Source organism: Anoplolepis gracilipes, chromosome 2 (assembly GCF_047496725.1).
Source record: "Anoplolepis gracilipes chromosome 2, ASM4749672v1, whole genome shotgun sequence".
NCBI classification, from domain to species: Eukaryota; Metazoa; Arthropoda; class Insecta; order Hymenoptera; family Formicidae; genus Anoplolepis; species Anoplolepis gracilipes.
The window spans coordinates 16,616,828-16,640,735 of NC_132971.1; the positions used below are offsets into that span (position 1 = coordinate 16,616,828).

The 23,908-nt window shown below is 36.1% G+C and overlaps 1 protein-coding gene across 9 annotated transcripts in view; it reads left to right on the forward strand.

Moving 5' to 3' along the window:
- LOC140675071 (discoidin domain-containing receptor 2) overlaps positions 1–23,908 on the forward strand; it is a 141,588-nt gene that overhangs the window by 22,110 nt on the left and 95,570 nt on the right. For 4 of the 9 annotated variants that reach the window (XM_072909110.1, XM_072909137.1, XM_072909129.1 and 1 more), the window contains exon 1: positions 21,137–21,362. The exons of 2 other annotated variants lie outside the window; for them this stretch is intronic. The gene's annotated coding sequence lies outside the window, so the exon portion shown is untranslated. Of the gene's footprint in view, positions 1–21,136; positions 21,367–23,908 lie in introns of those variants that run through there. 3 more of the 9 variants (XM_072909156.1, XM_072909119.1, XM_072909164.1) reach the window with 3 other exon arrangements.

Consider the following 23,908-nt stretch of genomic DNA (forward strand, 5'->3'; position numbering starts at 1 on the left):
TTCATTCTATTGCATATATATCTCATATTATAATATTATAATCTTATATATCTATGATTTATATATGTGAATATATATATATATATATATATATATATATATATATATATGCATATATATACATTACATCATTGTTAGTAGATTAGATCGGCAAAGATAAATAAAAAAAGAATCAGTACGTTATTTTTTGCGATGTACAATAATATGAGGTCACTTGTGATTCACACCCGCAATTTACAAGACTAAAAAATATATTTGTTATAAATACAAAATAGGTATTTTAAATCTAATTGATAAATATATATTTTGACAATTTCAATGTCAATTTTAGCGCAATAATATAATATTATTTTAATTGACAATTTTTTAATCTTAATTTTATGTTTTTTTAAATTTAAAATACTCTTCATAATATTATCTCACATATATTGTTAGTACTTTGATACAGTGGACGATTTTATATCTACGTTTGTCGCGGATGATCAAATTTAACCGGACAGCATGTCGAAAGTTATACGAAAGTGGGCCAACTAGCCGCAAGGTTTCGTTGGAAGGTTTATAATCGCGTGTAAGTCCCCGATTCTCATTCTACTCTGTCAAAACTCATCCAATGAGGGTGAAGAAGATTCATGTATCGTGATACAGGGGATTGCACATCGCGGCGCTACATGGTATAGTTACGTGAAACATAAAATATAACAAAAGGATAAAATAAACTGGATATGTAACGAAGGAAGAGAAAAAGCATTCCGCAATGCAGTAGCGAGTTTAATCAAATTTTAGAGTCGATGTGTATGTGCGATTACATTATATAGTAATAATTTTAAAAAATGCAATACTAAAAATTATATTACTCTATTGTACGACACGCATGTATGATAAAAAAGTAACAATTAATTACGTACATTAAAACCGATACATGTATAATTCATTTATAAGAAAGAAAACAAAAGAAATAATTTCGATTTTAATCTAGATTTTCATAATAACGGATTCTTCCATAATAACGAGAATTTATTTACATTCGGCATTTTATTTATATATTTCACGGAGTAAAACATTTTATACAATTGCAGAGATATATATATATATATATATATATATATATATATATATATATAATTATAATTAAACATTTTTTGTTTTAATATGTGCTTTTTGTAAGCACTTTTCATGGATTATATACAAACGAAATAGAGTTCGTCGGAAATTTTCGGTACCTATATTCCTCGTGCTTTTTTTGCTCAGCTTAAAATTCGTCTCCGCTTTGAAAGCTTGAACAAATTCCAAGCACCGCGCTTTGTTCGGCTCGCTGAATCATTAATGGGCGCCGTGTCCTAAGAGCGCAGTTGTTGCATATCTAACGTAACGCGAAGGGAGTCGGACATCGAGCGTGACATAAATATGTAATATAACGTGCCGGCGTGAAAAATGTACTCCGGATTATAAGGGCGGGGTGCGTTTCTCTTTATATCGCGCCGTCATCCTGCTCCGTCCAATTTTCCGACATTGCTCGCACGTTGAAAAAAAGAATATATCACGCTTTATCATGGCGGGACGAGCGTTTAAACAGTTAATAATTTTTATTTGTGGCGATAATGATCGACGGAGATGAACGATTCTTTAATCGAATTAAGCACCGTTTCAATGCGGCTAATTCGCGTCAGCAACTTCAATCGGAACTCTTCAGTGGGAATAAATAGAACGCGAACGGTTCGCAAAATTAAGCATGATATCACGCTCAACTCTGCTCAGCGCGTGTTAAATTACTTAGCAGTACGATACTTCTCAGCGATATATATATTCCGAACTATATATATTCCAAAGTTTTAAGCGGAAAATTTTCAATGCTTCAACATAACAGCGACTAAGAAATTCAGCTAAAGGCAATAGTCGCGTGCCTTTTTTTCGACCTTATATTCTTGACAAGTAATCGATATATCGCCGATACTTTTTCGTTAGGATCTACTATTACTTCCCTCATAAATCTGAGTGGGTACCTCATTGAAAAGGATCGAGCGGATTTATCGTTCGGCAGGTAGGACGATATGACGATATAACTCTGGCACGAGGCCGCAAGGGGAACAACGACCGAGTCTCTTCTCTCTCTCTCTCTTTCTCGTTTCCTCTCATGATGTACCTTGTCATTTCGCTCGCTCTCTTCTTCTCGAGGGGTTCGAGGTTGCGTCGAGCAGATCGGATGACGCGGATGAGTGCAGCGTACGGCACAATGCAACGCGGCAGATGTGCCCCCGTTCAATGGAATCGTAGGTACCCTGGTTTTCTCTCTTCTCGAGTAGCTCGCGCTCTCCAACTTCATCCCCCCGTCGTTCTTCTACTTTCTTTTTTATCGAATTTCATCCCTCCGTTCTCGTTCTCTCCCTTTTTCGCGCGTCTGTTATCAGGTCGCTTTCCTTCGTCTCTTTCTCTCATCTCTCGTCTCTCTCTTTCTCTTTCTCTTCGACTTCTATCACTTTCTCTCGCTTTCGAAAAGAGCTCGTCGCATATACCCGCGCGAATTAACGAACTCGGCCACGGATTTCTATTACGGAGAGATCCGGCTCTCGGGCCTCACCAGCTCGGATATAATAGATTCGAGGCGACAGCAATTTCAGATATGAGAGTCCAAACGAATCGACAGTATTCGCGCGATTACACTCTTTTCCTCTTCTTTCTACAACGAGGCGCAATAAACTTGCCTCGTCTCCTCGCGGGGATTTTCCTGAATGAACGGTATGCACCTGGGCTCCAATCCTGGCGCACGATGTGCTTAAATATCCGGGATGTTATTCGCGAATGCAATCATTTCCGACATATGTGCGACGTCTCGTTAATTTATTGAAATGTGTCGCGCAGATTTTCTATTAAATTTATACGCTCCACGCTTCGCACCGCGTTCGTCGACGCTGAGAGACACGATACAAGCAATTTAAATGTCATAATTAAAAATTATATACTCGTATTATAAAATTAATAGGTATCATGATAATAAAGATAATAAGTTCAAATAATGAATTTTTTCAAATAATGTAATCTCACACATACCATAGAGATTTGGTGCGATTAAAAATATTATTTGAGAGTTAAACAATGTTATATATGATATTCAATTTAATTACGTTACGAAGTTTCATTTCATTTTATATCATAGAACCATCATGTATATGTTGTAAGATTATTACTATTTACGAATTTTACTTACGATACTCATAAAATTTGTATTATCATAAAATGTGATATAGAGAGAAACCCGTATTTCGTGTATCGAATGCGAGATCGTTACACGCATATACCCACTTGTCGTTTGTTTCTCGGCATCCCCTATGTTTCTCACCCTCGTATAGCTAGACGTACGAATTATTACTGGTAATGCGAACACGCAAGAGCGGTTCGGATATAATGGACCCGAGAGAACCGAATTTTTTTTTTTTTTTTTTGAAAGCGCAGTTCTCGAAAGCAATTGCGTGTAAGTGCTAGTGTTTCGATATCATGGACGCACCCTTTGTCCAGGGTTTCAATTGAGAAGTGCGTTTCATCTGAGAATACCGTTTAGAATTTACATCTCTTAATTAAGACCTTAAAAAATGTGAAATAACGCGTAATACTTTTGTGCTACACTTTGCTGAACATTATCAACAATGTATTAACAATATTCTCTCTAGTTTTTACACAGAAAAATATTTGTTTCTGTACAATAAAAAATCCTTCACAAAAATTCGCACATTTATCACAGCCCGAATTTTCACCAGTTAATACATCGATCGAGATAGAGACCGCGATTCAACGACGTCAAAAAGGTTTGCGCGAGTTTTTGCGGGACAATAGACAGCCGCGCGCTTTTTACTATAGAAAGAAAAAATAAAGCTCTTCTGAGCCGATATTTTGTGGAAATATTGCCTGTATCCGTGGTAACGATCCTCATAAATATCAAAAATGTAAAGAGCGTAATCGAGAAAAAGAGAGAAGAGAAAGGGAGAAAACGAGAGAGAGAGAGACAGACAGACAGAGAGAGTGTTATGTGAGGGGGAAGAAATTATTTTATAAAAAGACTAATATTTTATAAAATTACACGACTAATGAACTGCGATACGTAGTTAATCGCCTAAAATACGTCGCCTGCTCGTGAAACCTTCGCAGCATAGATGTGTGAGAGTAAGCATTCGAGAAAGGCTTAATTATAAGACCGTGGATTTGCATCTCAGTGAAAAGCAACGTTCGAGGCATTAATGTCCCAGCATACGATCTCTCTCTCTCTGTCTCTCGCTCTCTCTCTCTCTCTCTCTCTCTCTCTCTCTCTCTCTCTCTCTCTCTCTCTCTCTCTCTCTCTCTCTCTCACACACACACACACTCTCTCTCTCTCTCTCTCTCTCTCTATATCTATCTATCTATCTATCTATCTATCTATCTATCTATCTATCTATCTATCTATCTATCTATCTATCTCTTTCTTTCTTCTCACTGTGGAAAGAGAATAGTACTTTCGGTGAAAGCTATCCGAACGACAGAATAACTCTTTTTCGCAATTACTTCGGTGCCTTTGGCGCATGCTGAAACGCACACATTATTGTACATACGTATGCGTTAGACATGCATGCAGAAACGTTGATTCACGCGTGACCGTGAACTTATGCGCATCGAATTTGTGCACGTTGAAACATCGAATTACATACATTAAGGAGCACGGATCGAAAAGTATCATTAGCAAAATAATGTACTATTGTTGAAAATTAATTTAATATCATAATTATAAATACTTAATTCGGTTCCGCGACAGCTAAAATCATCTTTTCTATCGATTAGACGCTCAACTTTAATATAATTATAGTAGATTAATTATCGATACATTTCTTTGCAATGATTGATATTGCTGTTTATATGATCCGTTCGCCTTTACTGTGACACTTGGCACGTATGTTGATTCAATCATGTACGCAGAATATGTAATATCGTCGAAATACGATACTCTTGGTCGGCGATATCTCGTACGACGTCACTTAAATCGTTTTGCATTTGCGATCTATTCCTTTGCGGGTTTATGTGTCTTGCTTTCGTAGAATGCACGATACGATATATAGAGTTTATTATTCCGTATTGATGATGCGAAAGCATACTCTCAAAAAAGCATACCCTACTTCTGCCGTACTGCATAAACGACGTTGCAGTCGCGCAGTCGAGCAAGTTTCACATGATCGAACGAATTTTGCTGCTCAAATAAACTCGATAACCGTGTCGCGCTGCTCTTTCACGGAAAAGGGACGCCGAGACGTCAAGCTCAAAAGGCTGGAGATTATTTCTGGCCGCAATCGATTCCCATCCCAATTCCGCTCGTCGGACATCCGGAAAAACCCGGCATATGATGTCTGCGACTGTCGATATCGGTTCCGAAGTCGGTGGTTTTCGGCAATATCGGAGACCGCGTGCGCGCGCGTCTGTTCCGCGCGTTCTCTCTTTTTTTTCTTCTTTTTTTTTATTCGTTCCTCGTGTTTGCCCAAACTGGATATCTACGGTACTTTTCCACGCGGTCCTTTGTAACTCGCAATGACCGCTTTTTCGTTCTTTTGTGCCCGGTAGTTTTCCATTGCCCGTATTTGCTTTCATTGTTTCTGCCGGACGCAGCCGCGGCTCCCCCGTATTTTCATGCTTTTGATCTGACAACGCACATACCTCCGCCCACGTACTTTCAATGATAAAACGAGGACGGGCAAAAATGAAGAAGATGAAGAGAGAAGTATAGGATTGGTAGAAGAACGAGAGTGACGAAGCGGGCAGGGACGATCATGTGCGAAATGAACTATGTCAAACGTACGCCACATTGGTAACTTTTTACATACGTTTTACGTCGTTCATCATTCTATACCGTGTGTAGGATTCTCGACGCTCACGGCAGTTTTATACAATGATTTTTACTCGCCGACAATAGCCGGAAGCATATTAAACGCACATAATTTTCGACATTGTAGAATAATCGTGGTTAATTGAAAAACTCGCATTTTATGTGAAAATATAATAAAATTATTCTTTCGTTATTTTGTCATCTCGAATCTTTCGCCAATTATAAATTTATAAAATTTCAAAAATTATTCAATTTATACAGCCTATATTTTTTGTTTAAAATTTACCTTTTCATATTTTCTAGATATTTTTGAATTTAATTTTATATGAATAACAGATTGTATTATATTTTAAACATCTATTGAAGAAAAATTGAAGAAAAAATTGAAAAATTTCAAGTATTAAATCTCTCGAAGAAATACAAACACATTTATTATAAAATTCGTTAAATAGATACGGATAAGAGAGAATAAATATGCGAAATAGAATGTAAATGTGAATGCGCGTAAACAAAGTAACGCGAAGTATGAACGAAAAGTGACAGACGTTTCGTAGCTCGACCGGAATGTTCCCCTCAAGTTTGCCCACTCGTGGATGGTGTGACTGCACCCTCCGGGCAGCCAACCCCGGTGCACTTAACCATAGAAGGGCTTGGGAGAGCACGCAGGACACCATCCACTTATGTCGCGGTTTCCCCATTGGCATCATGCTAAACTAAGTGAACGAGAGAACGAGTATCGTCATTAAGCAATTCCGCTTGTAAGCGCGCTAGAGGACGAAGGAGGGTGGCGCGAATTCGATATTCGCGATGCGCATCCCCGATGATATTATGCACTCGTTACGCGATGCAATGCGGAGAGCCTCGTTATTTCGGAAACAAGGGTAAATTTTCGCTCCAAATATCAATGCGAGTGCAAACCCGCAAACACAACGTGGAAACTTATACGCAAATCTAAATTTGATACCAGACCAAGAGAATATAACGAGAATTTCTTGTTGAAGTTTGATATATATATATATATATATATATATATAATATGCACAGATTTATATAAAAATACTAACAAAATCACTTCCTTATTTTTGTTTAAATATCTTACCGTTAGTGATAAATCTTCAAAGTTAATTGAAGATAATTAAGTTTTCTTTACGAGCGGACGAGGTATCTTCGGGTTTAGCTCTCATTGGCATCCCGTTCCGACTAAAGAAACCATTTAGCAACCACCCTGCGCGGAAATGGTTGATTGACACAACGGACAATTACACTTAGTGCGTCTGCAAACGGAAGTTGGCAGTAATCAGTAGGGAAGCAGAATTACGGCGGCGAATGCATTTAGGATCACCTTTCTCTCTCTCTCTCACTCTCTCTCTCTTTCTCTCTCTCTCTCTCTCTCTCCACGATGATCTCATTTTGCTCCCTCTGATCCGCGAAACAAGCGGTAAATTTTTTATGGAAATGCTTTCCCGTGAGCGGATTTGTGTTTTTCGCGCGTACATCCCCTTCACTCCCTTTTCCCCGACAACGAAATAATTAACGGACGTAATCGCATCTTCCTCGCCGGTAAACTTCACCGAGCATCGCCGCACCTTACATTTTGCCGCGTTCAGACAGAATCGCGAAAACAGCGTTAAAAGCAAAGGTACTGACATCAAGCGGCACAAAAGGATTAGAGAATTAATGCTGTTGCATTTCGACGCAAAAATCGAATTGTTCCGAAAGCCCGAAAACGCTTCCAGTCGCCACATTCGTCAGTATTTTGCAAGCGGCACCATGCTATCCGTTTCCCTCTCTCTCTCTCGTGCAAGCTTTATGAACAATAAGCAGCATTCTATTGGAATGCAACAATAATGTATTGTGACGCGACACGAGAAATGAATATTCAAGGCACACGGTAAGTCGCAATAATAACGAAAACGTTTTCGGCCGACGAGAGAGCTGCGCAATTCGATTTTCGTTTCGCATATAATTCCCTCTCATCCCCTCCCCCTCTCCTTCTCCTCCCCCCCATTCCCATGTCGAAACACGGAACTAATTTCCATCTACAGAATACAACCTGCAATATTGCATATTATCCGTCAAGCTTTCTTAAGGGTTGCACGCGCGTCGTAGACGAGAACGCGAATTAGTGTACCTCGTTACGAGAGTCTATAGCTTGTTCGTTAAGCAATTTCTCTCGTATACCGCGAGACGCACAGTTAGATGAGCGGATATTCAATATCGGCGAGTATTTCCTTGCTCGATATACCTGGGTTCGACTCATGTCAAAGCACAAACGCGCTCGTTTACGGGATGAAATTAATAACCAAACATGTGTGCTCTTTGCAGATATCGCTTCGCGCATTATGCCAAGTGTAATTACTTACTGTGTCGATTTCATAAACGCGACTTTAATGAATAAACCTTGATTGCTGCATAAAAAGTTACTCACAATCCAATATCAATATCAGCATTATACATGTACGAGATATTAAGTGTTACATATAACGTTTAATACTTCAATATGATTGCTTCGCTACTGAAATAATTTTCTCATTTATCTTACATCGAGAATTTACTAACGAGAAACATCGACGCCCAATTACGATAATATTTTATTACAATATTAAAAAGCAATACCAATAACCTTACACATTAATATGTATGAGATTTTATACATCTATTTATATCGTTCATTTTTTATAAAACTTTTCTACAAAATCATCGTATTCTACTTGATATCAATCACTCAACACACGAATGAATGAGCCTGACAATTTAGATCCAATGACGTCAATCACTGTCCATCTAGTTTGCCTAGAATATAATTCAAAATCTATTTTTTTTCTCGCGTCATGTTTCAACGTGTGCAGAGATATGATTGTTGTGCATATATCTCCGCGCACGGTTGGGGAAAAAAAAGTCTTTTATTACTTGTCAGACATTCATCCTCCCGCGTGACCGTCACACGCTCCGACGAAGCAACAATCCGTTCGTTAAGCCTTTTCCCGGTATTGCGGCAATCAGCCCAAGTCGGGACATTCGATACAGCCGTTCCGCGTCTTGCAGTCGTACCCGTGAATGAGCAGATAAAGCAGTAGAAGCGTCTTCAAGATTGCTTCGTGCTTCCAAGAAAGGGCAGCTGACTCGTGCCGTCAAGTATGATAGTTCCTGCGAGTTGCACACCGCGAAAATTCCTATATGTATACGTCATAAAGCTCGTTTAAGTCGACGCGCGTTTCGTAACTTTGTATTTTTAACTGTAAATATTTGACTTATACATATGTGTTTCTCCCCTCTCTTTTTTTTTTCAAAAATATCGAGACAGTCTTATGTATGGAGAGTTCTCTCAGAACCGTAATTTCTTAGCATACAATTATTTTGAATCTTATCTTATTTAAACTTATCGAGGCCAATGACTAGATCTTGTAATGACGTGATTATACATAAATACTTCCTGTATTATGTAAAAAAAAAAAAAAAATAATGTGAGAATGTAAAAGAAAGAAAAAGGAATAAATTCGAATAAATATCATTCGATAATTATATATATATATTTAAAATTATTCAAATTAAACAGTTAAAAATAAATAAATTCGAAATTGAATAAAGTTAAATGGCCACGAAGCTTCGATGATTTATAACGATGACGATACGAGCGAAAACAGAGGAAAAACAGACCGAGAAATATCAAGTGCCTGACATGGGAAGACACATATCTCAGAACGCCTGGAGTCTCTAGTCACGCCGTTTGTAAGTGTTTCCGCGGGGCCAATTTTAATAACGTAGCGAGAGGCACAACAAAAGCAACCCCCTTGCCCGTTCCGAAGCGCTTTGACACCGTGTATTCATTTCTGCCCTTCCGTTCAACCCTCTTCCTTCCGGTACACGTCTCAGCGAGCATCCCCCTTTACACTTGCCTCTCATCTTCGATCATTACCATCGGTACAACAAACACGGCTAAGCAACCGCTGATAATTTACTCAATTTTTTCCGTTTCTTCGGTTTTTCCACCTGAATACATTTCAACATCGTGTTTGCGTCGTACATGCAACGCATATTCATCCATTATATTTAGACTCGCGGCAAAGGTAGGTTCTACAAACGGCAATAGCGATAGTTTCTACATTAGACACATACATATGCTTTCAATGCTACACATACACACAATGTATAATACGCACGATCGATTAAACGTCACTATGTTCTATATATCCCATCGTCTCTCTAGTGGGTAATGATATATATCATTCTAGAAAGACATATGATTCTTAATAATTAATCCTACATATCCATTATATTTAGATCTTCCTTATGCACTCTACCCGAAATCTGTTTTTCAATTGCTTTTTTTTAAATTCAATTAAAATATAATCGAAAGAAAAAGAATTTCAAAAAAATAATGTCTACTGATGCGTTTCAAATTTCTTGAACAATCGTTAAATGTATGTGCTCATCTCTCTTTTTTTTCGTTCTTTTCCTATGCTTGCACACGCCCGTTTATCTCATTCAACATCGCAATTATAATTGACGTGGAGCGAAAAAAAAATTTTAAGGCATCTTCACGACGATACGAAAATTCGACTGCGCGCGCATTCTCGCTTTTCATTCCTTTCTTTACTTTTTTTTTGTCGTGTCTTCCGGTCTGATTCACGGTCTGCCTTGCCGCGACCATCTCCTTCCTTTTTTTCTTGACTGCTCCTTTATTACCGACTCCGTCTCCGCAGTCTACGAGAAACTCTAACGAGGCCTCTCGGTCGACGAGTAATTAGGAGAGGCACTTGTTGAAGGAAACAATCGCCGAGAGTCAACACCGAGTCGGATGAGCGAGTAATTGTAAACTGAGAGAATCGTGTTATATCGCTGGTTATCTCGATTGCCAGTGATTGCCGGTATTTGCTTTCCCGAAGGTATTCCCGCGGACAACCTATTTGCTTCCGTCATCCGACATTCAATTCTGCGAAAGACAACTATCACCCGTGCGTCTACAATTCGCGAGCTTTATATGAATTCGCATCGAATTGTAACAATATTTAATGAAATTACTAGACTTTGTTGGAAATTTAACTGAAAAAAAATCAAAAACTGAGAGACAGTAACGATCGCGTTTCAATCGTGACATTTATATTTATCGCTGGCTTATGTAATTGCAATATTTTATTCATCGAGATCACTCGAGGTAATAAATCTCAATTGAGAGAATTTGACGTTGCACGAAAAATAATGTCAACACATGACTGTACTATTTATGCAGGAAAATTATCGTATAGGAAATTTTAGCAACACGATATCGATCAAACGCGTTAATACGTTTCCGCCTTCATCCGGAATTTCCTCTCTTCACTATAACATTGCACTCGTCTAAAGCTAAAGAGAAGACTGACACAGGGAGTAATTAGTAGATACACTTCTTGGAGGAAAACAGACGTGTAATGCGAGACTCCGAGACAACAATGTCGAGTTGTACGCTGTACTTACTCCGACGCGTCGAGCAAGAGAGTTACGATAACTTAAAAGTCATGCTCCGGATATAAAAATTAGTTCTTTATTTACTTCTGTTTATATATATCTATGTAACGTTAACGATTAACCATGTAATAACATTCAACGGGAACGTAATTTTTCCAAAATACTAAAATGCTACGCGAAATTGACACTATATCACAACACGCTATTTATTTTTAAAAATATAAACACAATACAATTTGTGTATATAATTGCACACTACATATTAAGAAGTTTGAACGCGAAGCATAAAGATATTATTACACGCTTTCTAGAGAAACGCGTGATCGATAACCGACGCGATCACTGTCTAACAATTTTCGAATGTGGCTAAATTATTATGATAGTCTTCAATTAGTAAATTAGGTGGCAATGTACTCCATGTTACCACTAGACCGCAAAGCAAAATTAATCCCACTGCATTCGAATAATATGTATCATATTGTGGAATCATTGGGTAATGTAATTGAACTGATCAATAGGATTAATATTAGGATGACGTATGGAAATTCTTCTCTTACTAACTTTAATGTGTTAACTCTAGACGAAAGAGAAAGAGAGAGAGAGAGAAATATTCATATTATATTTATAATATTTATAATAATTTTATATAAAATTAATTAATTTAATAGATGACCAATTTGCAAATCGTTCCTGCTTTAGGAAAAATACGACGATGAATAATGAGTTTTTGCAAATACCGGACGTGCTATCCTATGATGTATGTACGAGCGACACACACTTGTTAGCGCACTTCTCACATGTCAATAAAAGTGACAAACGGCGCCCGATCCGATCGCGTATTCGTATCGTATGCGCAATTCCCATATGAGCTGCTCTCCTCCAGTGTGTTGAAAGTAGTCATAAAAAAATCTGGATCTCGATGAATTTGATTTATCGAGAACCTTATCGTGTTATAATATATGTTATTTTTATTCTAATACGTTAAAAACGAAGAATCTTCGTATTACTTTTACTAGTATTTTTCAATGCTATCTCGTGTCAATCGCGCTATATCAAGTAATATACGTGCAGTCGACAGTTTAAATTTACATGACGCGTCGCGAAATCTCGTCAGAAAATATTTAGATAAAAATAACGTTTATTTCGAATATGTCACGTCGATAATTGCCGATCCGAAGTATTAATTTAGTAACGGGCAATTTTTATGATCACGCGCGCCGTGAAAACACGCCGAGAACGTTCGTTCGCCGTAATCGTTCCGTCGACGTGGTAGAATTTTTTTAACGGCAGCTTTTTAAAGGGGTATTATTATCATTAAACCTGCTCGTCTATCATCTCGTCGGTACGGTTTCCATGACGGTCGCCGCGCCGTGCCGCGCCGTGGCCTCCGGGCGAAGTCGATGTTACTGGCGCTTTTAATGCCGGCACCGCGGCGCATTACTCATCGGGATGTAAAGTAGGCGAACATGCGTAGAGAGCGGGCTGATGCCCGTGGCCCGTGTACCTGTGCGAGCAGGCAGGTATACAGGCGAATATACCTGTGGGCAGCACCGAGAGTATATCGCATATATCACGCGTTTAAGTACCCGGCAGGGCCCTTTCGGCCGTCCCAGCCTCACCGGCGCGGCGGACCCACGGATCATCAAACAAAGACGCACGGTTAAGGGAGATCCGATCAGCCGTGAATCAAATCACGACGGATCACGTTCGTTCCCTGTCCGCGTGATAATCACGGGAATTTATGTGCATTCGTTTTCACAAATACGCACGCAATTTGTAGGGGAAAACGCTGGCGAACGTAACTTATGATATTGAAAAAATGACACTTGGCGAACATCTGTTCCGCAAAAAATGCCACGAGTTTAATCTCCGATGCACAATAAATGACTGTCACTTCTCCCGATTTCAGTACATATGGAAGCGAAAGATGAATGATTTATTGCAAAGTAAAATATCCTTGAATTTTATTATTAATTTTTAATTAAGCAGATTTTGGAATTAAGATTGATTAGCGTGTAAAGGTAAACTACAAAGGTCATTAAAGTCGTCGAACCGAGTCGCCGGACAAGTTTAAATAACTAGAATAAGATTAGAATAAGATTCATTTCTTCGAGAGTGTTAAGTATTGCCAGGCAATGATGTCATTAATCCTACGGATGAAGTTGAGACGCTTTTGTCATAAAGATACAAGTATTCGTTTCCATGACTCTCGGTCTTGGATAACCGACACTAGCGACTACCGGAAATTAAATTCTGCGCGCACCTCCTTCGGCTCGCTACGAATTCGTACATTTCTGTCACTCTTAACGGAAGCGAGAGCAGTAACGACAACGCTGTAAAAGCTTGCACATTATATTTTCTGTGATAACGCGAATTATGCGTCGTCACGCGCATCTCATCTAAATTTGTAATAACGTTTTGTGTGTACCTCATTTAATTACCGAAAATATCGCTCATTTGCCGTCTTTATGTTTACAGTGGACATAAAATGCAGGTCGCATGCGCAAAATACTGAATGCAAGAACCTTGCGCACGCATTTAATATACCAGAAGCAGGACAATTTAATCCTTGTATTCTACTCGCAGAATTTGCCTGTGACTTATTCTTTTTTAAAGAGTTTTTAAAAATTTAAACTATTAAAATTATAAGTTTTTTAATTATTACAATTTTACTCACTTTAATTTATTAAATTTACATCTAACCGAGATCATTTGATGAAAATTTAATTAATAAGAAAAATTTTAATTAATGTGTTTTTAATTATATTTTGAATTCTCATTTAATTTAATTCCCAGTAACCGCGTATGATGTGAGGTCGATGTCACATAATTCTGGCAAATTCTGCGACGACGTTTGCAATAGATATCGTCAACGCGATGACCTCGAAACTTCGCGATCGCGACGCGAGAAAGCGAGCCTCGTTAAGTTGTCGGAACAAGGATCTTTTTGCGGGAAATTCACTTGAAACTGCAACTCAGACGCGTCGGAATCATACAAACGAATTGGGGCGATATTTAAAGATCGCATCGTACCGGACACATTCACGTGTCGAGACTTTTGTGGCGGGAAGTTTCCTACTTTCGTTATCCGAGAATAGAGCGAACTCTTCTCACCAAGTAAAGGCGTAACGACCAAACTGACAACGCCAAGTGGATCGTCGACTCTGAACACTTTTCCATAGTTTCCCCGCGAAAACCCGTCTAACCATCGTCACGAGATTCTTGAAAATTCAACTCGTGAGGGAACAAGTAAGTGGACAGCGGAAAAGTACGCGAATACAAATAGACACGAGGAACGAAAGGCGAAGACAGACACTTCTTCCGTTTCTTTGCCAAGACTTTCTCATCGACGCGAATTAATGTTACATCTCGAGCTTTTTCCGACATTGTCGCCGATCTGTCCAAAGCATGAAAAAATCATGCTGTAAGTTGCCGAACGACCGCACTGTTTGTCCAAGAGAAGAGAGGAAAAAGGAGAGAGAATATGAATAAATGAATCGTTGGCTCGTATAGTGGGCCATGCTAAGCCGCAGGACAGCGAAGTAAACGAGGAAAAAAGATGAAAAGATAGTGCAAAAGCGTGAACGATAGAAAAAGAAAGAGAGAGAGAGAGAGAGAGAGAGAGAGAGAGAGAGAGAGAGAGGGGGGGGGAGAGAAGGAGAAAGATAGGGAAGGGTGCAATGGGTGAATAAAAGCTATGTCGAGCAGATGGCTGGTGCGGCCATTAGCTAATGGATCCCTAACACCAGTCTACGAGAGTCATCCGCCACGAGGCACAAACCGGTAGGTGGATGCGTCCATAGGTGATGGTGGTACCTACCTATACCCTTTCGTAAACCACCAGCCGACCGCGCCAAGTCGACAGAATTGCGCGATTGCAGCTGCGCTAAATCACAAACGGATCGACGAATGGCGCGAGCTTTTCCGGCGTCCCGACGTGTCGCTCAATTCGATCGACTTTGTCGCACGAAAATAACGTTGGCCGACGTAGTAATCCTCACACACGTAGTAATCCCCACTCTCTTTCGCGCGACTACATATAATTTCCAATCACTTAACGTATCGTCCCATCTCGAACGGTGTGTATCGAGGTTTCGTAAATAATAAAGGCTCCGCGCTGTGCGCGCGCGCTCGCGAGCAGCGAGTGTATTCTAAATAAATGATATCCAGCCGGATGAGCTCTTCTCCGCTGCATCCAGGTAAAAATGGACCGCCTCCCGGAGATCGATAAACGAAGTAGCTGTCGTAACTCGGAAATTATTGAAGCACGCTTTCTTGTATTAAATGGATAATGTTACCATTTTGTTTTAAATGCCTTTTTAAAATTGGTATTCGTTTAAATATTCTTTTTCTCACGCGTTGCATAAAATATTTAAAAGTTTGCATTCTAATATTATGAATCTTGTATCTTGTGACTCTACTTTTCTCTTAAAAATTTTGCTCTTTAAAGTTACTTGTGAGCTTCTCTTTTTTTTAAATATGCAATACATTTTAGCATCAAGTTATTAAGCATTATACGAAAAATAAAGATAAGAAAGAGAGAGAGAGAGAGAGAGAGAGAGATATCTCTTGTTTCCTCCGTTCCACTATCGCTTTTCTCACCGGCATTATCTCCTTGCATACTCAAGAGAAGCGCACGTGCGTACACACAAGCGCTTCCACAGAGGTTACGGAGGCGTGACGGCGGTGTAAGGGGCGCGCGACGATTCCGGCAAACTCCCAATTACCTAAAATACACCCAACGCAGCGTCCCTTGATCTGTATAATTAACGCGCTGATCGTGCCGCGCGGCCACCGGCGCGTGAGCGTGAAGCGCGTCGCTTTCCAATTTGCGAACGGCGCTGCATTGTCGCGCAACGAAAGCAATCGTTACACGCGATGATACGGCTGACGCGTCACGGCTCAGCAACCGTTCGTTAATTGAACACGGCGGATTAAAATCCGCGGCGACTCTTGCGTCACAGTTCCCAAGGAAATCGATTGGAGTCATTGACTTTTATGTGTCCTACAACGTGTCCCGCGCATCGCGGTGTAAAATTAAAGTCACTTCTCGATTATTAAATAACATAGAAAATAGATAAAAATCACATTTTTCAGATGATATTTTTCAGATATTTATAAAACGACAAGATAGTATTCTACATTATTTATCGCGAGTCTAAATCTCATATTTATTTCGCAATTGAATTTTTTATCAAAATCTCTGTCCTACATTTTTAGATAGATAATAAGTAATCGATTTTCCAGAGGTTAAGATTAATTTATGAATTGTAAAAAAAATGGAGATGGTAAATTTTCTAATATTATTCCTAATATTTTGTTTCAATATTGAATGATTATTTTTAAGAATCATATAATTCCATATGTGCACTCTTTATGGTATATGTTATCAAAGTGGATAAAAATTATTAAAAAATGTAAAATGGTAAATTTTATTTAAGCTAAATATTTGTTATAATAAATAAAAAAAGTAAAATAGAAATAGAAAAAGAAAATAATTAAATAAATAGATTAGGAGTTGTAACTGCATATATGCGAGAAAGCTTTTTTCAGTATAATATTCTAATAAGATTACCAGAAAGAAAATGCCAGTGCGCAAATGCCAGAGAGATTTTCACTGTAATGCACAATGAATGTCTTTAGAGTCAATCTAACGTGACATAACTAAAGCAAACACGAGCAGTATAAACCTACAACTGTCATCCGTATCGTATGGCGGCTCGCGGCAAATTCGCGTTGTCGGAACGTTAATGTGGAAATGTATCCCATTACAACGCTCTGCGGAAATGTGCTAGGCACTCGTGGGTGGAGATAGGGTTAATCTTGGGATACAGTCGTTCGTCTCTGCGAGGCGTCTTAACGTTTTGAAACACCGTCGCTAAATATTCATCGCGTTAAAACGTAAGCACCGAATACCCGCGTTGCGCAGCGGCAGTCAACAGCCGTTCCTAAGCCGCTCTAATCCGGCATTTCACGAGTAACGAAATTAAAATTGCACCGCGATTTTCATCCGCGACAACGCGAATTGTCTTCCTTCTCTCGAGTCTTACTGCTAAGACGCACGAGAGGATTCGCATAGGTAGGAAAAGTCTTGAAAACTTATCTCGACTATTCGCATTTGAGATAAAATATACTGAGATGTGAAAATTTGCAGAATATTTTTACGAACGCGTCCAACTTCATTTCTTTCCTTGTCAACGTATATTCTTTGACGGATTTAGAGTCCAGAGTTTTTCTTAGTAACAACTTGTATGTGTATGATAAAATATAAATCTTCAAAAGCATAACTTTTCGTAACTTTTTTTTTTTTCATACTTGATATTCTAATAATTCAAAATTCAAATTATTTTTTGTTAAATTATATAAGTTACTTAAAATTAATTACAAATAAAAATTATGTATTTGTTAAAAATTGTTCCTGATATATTCAATTCCTTTTAATTTAAAAATTATTAATAACTTATTAAAATAATGACTCTTATAATCTTTTCTGTTTGAAAGAAAAGGTGATAAATCTGAGGGAATCTATATAGCTAGCAGATACAACTTCGTTGCCGTGTTTCTAAATTAATGCCACAACATAGCATGTTTGTAACGATATGAGTTCAAACAAAACTACGGATATGAGTAATTACAGTGTAGAGAAATTTGCTAGACGGAGGACTTGGATTCGCTTTTAAACTTTCCAAAGTGCGAACTAGCATGGCGAGCGTTGGCGTAACTCTCGAATAAGTTGCCGCCACAATTCAACTCGCCATCGACTGCCTCCGTCGCATTGTTTCTATTCATTCGAGATATGCATGCGCCCTTTGTCGGAGCTTTTGAACGTCATTGTGCTAGGAATACCGAGCGAACATATTCGTCTCGAGATTGTAACCGTTTAATCTAACCAGCTGGTACCATAAAAAATGAAAGTCGAATGTATTAATGAAATGCTAATTTGTTACCGTACATATGTATATATTTGCTATAAATAAAAGTTAAATTTTCCGCGGTGGATATACCAGATTAACCGAAAGCGCGCGATCACTAATACTACAATACACGCAAACAGATAACTGTCAAAAACGTAGTTTCTGATTGATTCTAAATACTTATATTTCAAATATTTTACTGATTAAAATAAAAATTTCAAATACTTTTATTATTATTTAATTTTTCTATAAGTTTCTTGTCGTAGTATATAATTTCGCGAATTTGGAAATCCCGTATATTTACATTGTTCAATCATCTCTAAGAATAATGCAAAAAACTTAACTGTTGCGTCATTGCAAATTAAAATTTTTATGAATTGATATTTCTGTGATATAATATTTGCAAATAATTCTGAGATTAATATAAAAAAAATTTCACACTCACCAGTACAATGTAAACGGCGGAGTTATAGAAGATGACACATGCGCCGATCTGTAAAATATAAATATATCTAAATTAATAACTTTATATCCAAAATAATTAATATTTAAAAAAATAATTACTGCACATAATTAACTTTTATTCGTTTTTTTAAATAAATAAAAAGTAATAAAAAAAAAGGTAGAATTTCCCCCAAAAATTTCTTTAAAATTAGCTTTTACATATTTTAATCAATAGAAATTCTTATACATGTATAAGAATTATATTATATTTAATATTTTATATTTAAACATTCTATATTTTGTACATAAAATATTAAAATGTTTTTATATATATGTACGGAATAATGAATTAAGAAACTTATAAATTGCTCATCTAATAGTTGCTCCGCCGTCATTCGATGCCTCTCTGAGCCTTTCTCTCCTTTTTCTTGTTTCTTCTTTTTTAATCTTGATAGCACTTACCCTCTCTTGTGAAAACACAGTTTATTACGATCGCGTGTATATCACAAGAATATGATCACGACACTTTACACACTTCCTTGCTTATTATATTTATGACATTAATACTTTATTTTATATCGTAATGCGGGAAAACACAAAAATCATACTTCGAAAAATACGACACACACAAGAGTCATGTACCTACCTCCCCTTCGAGTTTAAAATGACAACATACACTGAGATCATGCATTACTATCTTTCGTTCAAGTCTCACTATCCGAATATAAAATGATTAAGAGATTAATAAGACTCTTATAAAATACAAATTTGAATTTCGCAGGCTAATAAGAGCCAAACACAAGATGGTCGTGCATCAGTTTTATGAAAAAAATTAATGTTTTTCTGAAACATTATTAGATTAATATGCACAAGGCACGAATTATTTTGGTCCTAGGTATACCAAATATATATCTAAATCTTATTTCGAGAGTCTTACTGCTCTTCTTACTGCCAAGGGAAAAATAATATCGAAACGAAGCTCCTGATTCAGCGATTTCATTCCGATATTTTTCTCGCCTATACTTCTTCAGAGGGATAAGAAAGGTTTATTAGAATTAAATCTCGAATTGAAATTTAGATATGTACTTGTTGTAAGACCAGAAATTCATGCACATTAATCAGCTTCCGAAAAAAATTATTTCTATGAAATTGATGCACAACCATAGATTAAATTGTAGAGGGGTAGATATGCATGTAAAAAAAAGACACACTCTATTTCATGCTCCTTGCATCATGTTCTCTCTCGCACTTGCGCTATTTTTTGCTCCAATTTTTTTCGTTAGAACAAGAGAAAACGCATAGAGTGTCCTTTTTTATGTGAACATTTATTCCTCTTTCAACAAAACCAAACATCTAGATTATTATTATGTCTGATTATGATTATGTTTATGCGCATAATCATCCTACGTTCAGTTCTTATCGACTTACGAGATTCAAACAAGATGATTGCTTATGTACAATAATATGATATGCGTCACACAAACACTAAATACCATAATAGTAAATTTTTATCCTAAAACATTTAAGGCACTGCAAGTATAAGTATATATGTATATATATATATATATATATATATATGTATATGTAGAATATATTTTCTTTCTCCATCTGTTCCTTCTTAAATTTAAAATTATATAATATTAGTTACAAATGTGATGTTTCATGATTTTATTTTTCATTATTTGACTCAAATCCTAGCATCTTGTATATTACTAATTCACTATCAATCTAAAAATAAAAGATGAATGAATTATATTTAAATTACACCAAAAAATGAAAGCATGATTTGAATCTAACAATAAGCATTAAAGAAACAATTATCGTATACAGTAAAACGATATTTTATAATTCTTATTTCCGTCATTTTGATACCTAATTGAAATATATATATATATATATATATATATATATATATATATATATATATATATGTATGTATGTATGTATGTATGTATGTATGTATGTATGTATGTATGTATGTATGTATGTATGTATGTATGTATGCATGTATGTGTGTATATATATATTACACGAAATATCTGCTTTGATAAATTTCTCTTCATTGTCTCGGCATGCTTACGAGTCATCAATTATTCAATTAATTAACTCCCGCGATTAATGACTAGTAAACATACCGAGGCGACAGGAGTTTATCAAAGTACGTATTTCGTGCTATGTATACATTTTACCCCCTGAGAAACGATAGAAAATAGAAATTATAAATTATCATTTCGTAATTTTTTCTTTAACACTTAGGTTCGAATCTATTAATTTCATTTTTTAGCAATTTAAGTGTAATTTATTCATCTCTCATTTTCGGATTGATAGTTTAATTTATAATAATATATAAATTATAGGAGATTGAGTGATTCAAGTAATGAAAAATCGTATACATCATTATTTATGAATTATTAATTTGAAAATTGAAATAGAATATTCAATATGCATTAATTTATAGCGCATTAAATATTTTATCGCGTCAATGAATTATTTTATACTGATAGTGATATTTATACGTGCCTAAGACGAGGATAGCGCTATATATCATGCGTATGTTATTTATACGCTAAGCAGTTACCTTGCTGTGTCATTCACGCAGTAAGATTCGAACGAGAAGGTAATAGTCCATGACCTTCAGCGTGTATCGTCGTAATATCTTTCAAAGTATACATGATTTTCGCATTCTTTCATTATGATATAAAATATAAAGTGCGATTAAAAATCTCGTAAGTGCGTAAAGTGCCGTATGATATATTCTTGTTGATTAATGCATGTGATTGTAATTAATCGTATTTTTGCGAGTGAATGTGTCATAAAGAAATAAAAAAGCTTAAACGGCGCGAAGGGAAGAAACAGTTTGAGAATGCATCAAGCAATGGCAAAGCAACCATTCACCATCAAGTGAACAATTTTGTTAATTTATTATTTCTTATTTGATAAAAATTTATATTTTTGTTTTATAATTTTTATTTTAAATTTCGTTCTTATTTTCACAGTAGTGATTTATTTTACATCATTATCAAGATGTTTACTCAAATCTTGTTAAAAAAATTCCCTGAAAATTCCCTGATTTTCTAGGTATTTTTACTCAAAACTCCAAATAAAGAGAATATTTTCAAGATTTCTTTAATACAATTTTCTCTAAAATAAATTTTGTTTATTAACATTTATAAAATAAATTTGTTTATTAACATTTAGCGTTTTCTAACGTTTCTCATTCATATAAAAAAACACAGAGGCTCTTAAGTTTCAAGTACTAGATTTGTAAATATACTAAACAAATAAAACTAAATTAATAAAACTGAATAATTTTCATAAGATGAGCATTTTTCAGTTGTATAAAATTTTCATTTCTTTATCATTAAAAATTACAAAGAATATATACTACATAAACAATATTATGTTAAAACATTAAATATATAAACAAATATATATATATATATTTATTTATTTATTTATTTATTTATTTATATTTTAAATGTATAATTTGTTTGGTTGGCTGACAGAGGTGTGTGTGTGTGAAGCTGTATCACTTCGCGGAAATTAATTGTTGAGAGTTCTGGTTTTATTTTTAATAGTTTAGAGAGTACAAATAGTTTGGCATTAAATCAAGAAATTGCTCAAGACAAATTAAGACGCCAAGTTCATGCTGCGTCTCACGTTATCTGCCGCAACGATTTTTTAAACATTTCTTACCAAATTTTAAACGCTTGAGAGTTTTATAATAGTTCTACAAAGAGTTCTATGTATACAAATTATTAGAATATTAATTAAACAAATTACTAAATTAAATGCTGGTCATATTTCGATAGTCTATCGATTAATGAGATTTCATGTTGTTCTGCAATTACTTTTAATTTCCAGAGAATTCTATAGATAAAAATTATTAGAATATTTATTAAACACAAATTAGATCATATATTATATATTAAACAGTTAGATATTTATTAAATAAATAAAGATTGCCCGAAACTTCAAATGCATAAATACTGAGATGAGACATTGGTCGTATTTCGATAGTTCTATCAACTTTAATGAGATTTTGTGTCAGTCTGTAATCACTGTTAATTTTTAGAAAAGGTTTATGCGTAAAAATGATTAAAATATTTATTAAACAAATTAGATTGGCCGAAACGCAAAACATACTGAATATCAAGATGAGACGCTAGTCATATTTCGATTGTTCTATCGACTTTAAATGAGATTTCATATTATTTCTTTGTCGTTCTGTAATCGCTTATATTTTCTGAATAAAGTTCTACATATGCATAAAAAATATTAATTAATATTTAATTAAAATATTTAATTAATTAGAATATTTAATAAAAAATAAATTAGATCCAGACCATGTAACATAAAATCTCATTTACGTCCAGCGTCTCGGGCGATCCAATTTATATAATTAATATTCTAATAATTTTTACGCATAGAACTTTTTGTAGAATTATTGCAACACTCTCAAAAACTTAAAATGGCAAGAATGCTAAAAAAGTCGACGAAGGATAAAGTGAGACGCAGCATGAACCTGGCATCTCAGTTTGTCCCGATTTTTTTAACATTCTTCTAATGGCCAGCACTACTTGTTTAATCTATCAAGAATTCTAAAACGATTAAAAATAAAGCCAAAACTCGCAACAATTTTTCATGAATTTCCATAAAGTGAGACGCCAGTTTCACACACACCCAAATAGAATTACACGAAATATGCCACGTGATAACCATGACAAAAAAATTTCGCGAATAATACGTAATAAATTACCTTATACGTAATAAATTATCTGATTGTTCTCACAAAACCCGATGCCATTTCAGATCTACTCATCTTCTTCGTCGCATCCTCAAAAGCACTCACAAAACACTCGCGCGACATTTTACACGACACTCCCGATTTTGATACATATTACGTTTATGATATACAAAATCTATGTCGGACTGGTACTTTTCCGCTTATGTGTCGTCGCACGAATAATAAAATCACTGCGTATACAGCATATTATATACATATAAAAAATTTGGTGTATACTTTTTCGCGGATTAAAAAATGTACAATAAAACGATTGTCCGTCTTTCAATTCGACACTCCTGATATTCGTTCAAATGTAATGTTCACTCTTCATCTGCTGCTCCCGCAATCCGAGTCACTTTTCCGACGAATTCGCGATCCTTAGACACGTCCCTTGACACTTATAAGTATCCGTCGACACTCGGATACTCTTCTGTAATGTTACAGAACTCGCGTTACAGAAATACGCGTGAAACAATATACGCATAA